This window comes from Triticum dicoccoides, chromosome 2B (assembly GCF_002162155.2).
Source record: "Triticum dicoccoides isolate Atlit2015 ecotype Zavitan chromosome 2B, WEW_v2.0, whole genome shotgun sequence".
Taxonomy (NCBI): domain Eukaryota; kingdom Viridiplantae; phylum Streptophyta; class Magnoliopsida; order Poales; family Poaceae; genus Triticum; species Triticum dicoccoides.
In genome coordinates, this window is record NC_041383.1 from 813,047,932 (window position 1) to 813,053,179 (window position 5,248).

Sequence of the window (5,248 nt, forward strand, 5' to 3'; positions counted from 1 at the left end):
ATATTAGTTACTAATGAAAGGAACATTGCGTGCATGATTTAGCTAATATGCAGAAGAAACTTACCACGAAGAGCTCGTACATGGCCCGGTTAGCCAAGTCATTCCGGTTCCTCTCCTCCTCCAACAGCCTAGCCGTCCTCTCCTCATTCTCCCTGTCCCTCTCCGCCGCCTGCCGGTCCCTCTCCGCCAACTGACGATCCCTCTCCTCAAAAGCAGCCTGGGTCTTCACTCTCTCTGCCTCAATAGCAGCCTGCAACACCACTCGTTAGCATTGTAATCATCGACGACCGCAAACACAATGTAATGGAGGAAAGGCTACTGAGTCCGTATAATTAACAAACCTGGAATTCATTTTCCACTGGTCGTAAACGAGGCGGTATCTCAGGATCAGAGCTGGTCTGGCGCTTCTTGATCTGCGGGAGAGTGCTACTACAACGTATCAGTCCATTACCAATGGCTAACGAGCCATGGGACCTCCCGCCACCAGATATCATCACCAGCTCTGGATCAAGAGGCCGGCTCGGGTTAAAGTTCGGCCCTTTCCTCGCCTTCCCCTGCTTAACGTACTGCACCATCTTGTGGTGGGAGGCCTCGTTGCTGAAGTTCTTTGCATTTTCGAGGTCAGACTCAGAGAATGCCTTGGCCTTCTTGTACGGTGCAATATTGGACATGCCATAGAGGTCGAACAGCTCTGGCACTGGAGCCTTGTTGTGTTTTGACTAAAAGAGAGGAATAGAGTATTAGTTAAGGACTCAAGCTAGCACAAATAATGAATTTGCATGAATCATGAAGCAAACCACACATACCCAGTTTTTCCCGTACTGATGTAGGTCGATGCTGCCTAGATGGTGTGGCACACCTTTCATTTTGAAACGCTTCTCCTTTGCTATGTTGTGGGCGACGCGCCATTGGGGAGAGCACCACTCATCCACCAACACCTCCCAGCAGTCCATCTTGTCCGCACACCATCTCGGAGGCACCTAAGTTAAGCAAGAGAAATTTGAGCGCTACGCCTACGAATCAAATCAAGGAAACTAAGTACAAGGCCTTAAGAATAGGTAATTACCTTCATGTACTTCTCCTTACTCAGATACTTGTCCCGACACTTCTCTTTTCTCCTCCTAATACAAGTCTGTGCTAAGTAGTCTCGAACAGCCTGTGTCCGAGCCTCGTGCCGAAATTTTCCAAGTAGGCGCCTACACTCGGCATCGATAACCCGAGCCGCCGCCTCCTCCTGTCCCTCAGCACACCTGTAGAAGGTCTGCAATCAAACAAGAAAACACGGATTAGAAGGTCTGCAATCAAACAAGAAAACACATGTAGAAGGTATGCAATCAAAGAAGAAAACACAATGTAAATGGCAAAGGAGAAATTACCCAAAACGTGGCGATCACAATGTCGGCCACCGTGTCGCACTCGACATCGCCGACCCTATGCTCCGGCGGGGCCGGGGCAGCCAAGTAGTGCTCCCAGGTCATTCCTAGCTCTGGAACCCGGCCCTCACCGGGCAACGTGACCCACCCCGGGAAGCACTGGCGACAAATCACACCAAGGACAGTGTTGGGCCTGCGGACACCATCTTCGTGTGTCCAAGAACTTCAGTATGACAAGGCCAACGCATTAGATATTCGAAGAAACGTCAAGGCAAAAGGTTAAAAAAGAGTAAATGCACTTACTTCTCCCCGTTAGGCGCAATCAACCACCTCTGGTCGGGGGTCACCGGGGTGGGCGGGAGCTTTGTACGACCACGCTGGTAGACTTTGCGCCCCTCAATCCACTCACCCTCGCTATAGCTATCAGGACTATAGTCTCCACCCTGAACACAACCATGTGCACTTGACTCCGACTCAGCGTGACCCCGGCTGAGCTTCGGAGTCTCGTGGGGCAAAGACTCGGCAGCCCGAGGCTCCGACTCAGCGTGACCCCGTCTGAGCTCCGGAGTCTCGTGGGGCGAAGACTCGGCAGCCCGAGGCTCGGCGGCCCGAGGCTTGTCGTCGGCTCGAGGCTCGTCGGCCGTAGGCACGTCTGCCATAGACGGGTCCACCTCAGATGGCTCGATCTCAGACGGAGCAGCCCTGTGATCGGGTGACTCAGCTGGGGGTGGAGGCGAGGAAGGCGTAGCAGCCTTCCTACCTCTCCCGACGCCACGTCCACCTCTAGCAGCCTTCTCCTTCTTACCCCCTCGACCTCTCCCGGCCGAAGAAGAAGCGACCGTCGCTGGACTCTGCAAACCAAGATCTAGCGCTCTCCGGAGGCTATGGGGGGGGAATGGAACTACCCCTCCCACCACGCGCCGAGGTAGGAGCCCCGGAGCACTCTCTACCCGCGCCCACCATCTGTCAACACCTGGAATGACAAAGAGTAAACGAAATTAGTACAACATAAAAAAATGAATACCTGACATGAATAATAATATGTATATAAATTCATTTTAGAGGAATAAATGCTAAGTATAGCTCATTTTAGAGCTATCCTAGGTTAAAGTCATTTTTGAGCTAATTAAGGTTGTTATGTCATTTTTGAGCTAGCTAAGCATACAAATTCATTTTGGAGGAATAAATGCTAAGTATAGCTCATTTTAGAGCTAGCTAGGTTAAAACTTGAACTAATTAATAATATATATGTATATAATAATAATGGAATACCTGACATGAACTATAATATTAATCTTCATCGTCATCATTAATAAATGCATCATCATCGTCTGTATATGCTTCGGGGTCAATAAATGCATCATCCTCATCACTATCAGTAATGACGTGCTCATCATCATCATCATCAATAAATTCATCAACATCTGGAAGGCCTCCTGCATGTAATCGGTCAAGCATTGACAGGTTATCCGCAGCAGTAACCTCTTCTTGTTCCGGCTCTTCTTGTTCCTGCTCAGGCTCGGATTCACTGCCGCTGTCTACTTGAATGTTATGAGGTGAGCGGTTCTTGAAACGTTTTTTGGAAAGACGTGTTTCTTGGAACAATTCTCCTTCATATGTGTCTGGATTAACGTGAGGTTCATAATCCTCTTCATTGGGGGGAGGTGGTCTAACACGTGGCGGCACTTCATAAACGACATCCCAACCTTCGAGATTTGGATCACTTTGGCAGGCCCACGGTAGATAGAAAACTTGGGTTGCCTGTTGAGCCGTAATATAGACATCGGGAACATCCAAATGGGTGCTTTGTTTGATTTCGACTAGCCCTAGATGTTCATGAGTCCTTCTAGTCTCTTTCGGCTGGAACCAATGACATTTGAAGACTACGACGTTCGGTGGGTTTGCACCATAGAATAGAAGTCCATAAATTGCTTCAACTCTTCCATAATACTCGGTATCTCCTTCGCCGATAGCAGAGACACAATAATTTGTAGACTTTCGGTCGGCCATAGATAGCTCTTTGCCATAGGTACGAAAGAGATACCCGTTGATGTCGTATTTGTCAAATGAATGGACCTTATAGTCAAAACCATTAGCGACTTGTCTCAATTCGGCGTCCATAGACTCTGAACTAGCCTACAAGTTTAATACGAAATGATTGTTGCATTAGCCAGAAATTAGAAGAAGAAACAAATGGTCTAATGGAAATTACCATTTGTTTGAACCAAGAGATGAAACCAGGATAGCCGCCTCCATGCATTGCCAGAAGCTCATACTCTTCGACGGAATCCTTTTGGATAACCGCTCCATACGAGAATTTGGCGACGTATCGAGTGTATCAAATATCCAGGAATAAGAGCAGTTCATATGAAGTAGAGGTTGCGAAACAATGTACCGAGAACTTACTCGATGTACGGCCGCACTTCTGTTAGATTGTTCAAGATATACAACGTAATGGTCCGCCATTCGTCGTTATCCAACAATAAGGGAGTATAAGCACCGGCTGGTGCGAGCTTCCCTTTGAATAGGCTGAGGTTGGATCCACCCTTTTTAGGGTCGCCAACATTGTACCGAGGCTTCGGATTATGCAAATGATGATTTTTGGCTTTGTAGTGTGCTGTCACGAAGTTTGCCGCCTCCTCAGTAATGAATGCCTCGGCCATCGATGCTTCAATTCGACGTTTATTTTTACATTTTGCTCGAAGCGTCTTCTGCATTCTCTCAGTTGCGTAGCACCAATGATTCTGCACGGGCCCCCCCAATCGTGCCTCGGTCGGGAGATGTAAAATCAAATGCTGCATTGGATTAAAGAAGCCAGGTGGAAAGATCTTCTCCAACTTGCAGATCAACTCCGGCGCCAACTCTCCCATTTCTTCTAGCAAGCCAGGCGATAATTCTTTTGCACATAGAACACGGAAGGAATAGCTCAGCTCTGCCAGTACTAGCCATTGATCCTCAGGGATAAAGCCACGCAACATCACCGGCATTACCCGCTCAAGCCATATGTGCCAATCATGACTCTTGAGACCAAATATTTTCAATTTTTCAAGGCTCGCTCCCCTCTTTAGATTCGATGCATACCCATCGGGGAACATCAATTCCTTTTTCACCCACAGGAGTATTTCCCTCATAACCGGCCTTCCAAGATTGAACCATGCCTTTGGCTTCGCCCAGTTCTTCTTTCCTTTTGGTTGTTTCATGTTTTGTAGCGGTCTATCACATAGAGCCTCCTGATTGACTCTGGCCTTAGGATTATCCTTCGTTTTCCCCTCTATGCCGAACAATGTACCAAAGAGGGCCTCGCCGACATTCTTTTCAGTGTGCATCACGTCGATGTTGTGTGGGCAAAGGAGGTCTTTGAAGTACGGCAGATCCCACAAGCATATCGTGTGGGTCCAGGCGTGTTCCGTATTATACCCCTTGAAATACCCTGGACGCTCTGGATCCGGCTCGAGAGCGTTTAACTGATCCAGGGCCTGTTGGCCTGTCAATGCAGGTGGTGCAGAGTTTTTGACATCTCTACCTTTGATGAAGTTCTTCTTGTCTTTTCTGAACTTATGGTGAGGATCCAGGAACTGTCTATGCATGTCGAAGCAAGAAAACTTGCCACCCGCCTGCAGCCGACGAAACTCAAGAGCTGCCTTGCATGTGGGGCACGGGAACCTTCCATGCACACACCAGCCAACGAATAGCGCATACGCCGGCAAGTCATGCATCGAGTACATGTACCACACACGCATTAGGAAGTTTTTTTTGTAGCGGCGTCGTATGTCTTGATCCCATTATCCCAAGCTTCTTGCAGTTCATCCTTAAGCGGCTGCATGTACACATTCATATTCTTCCCCGGATAGTTGGGCCCCGGAATTATCAACGTC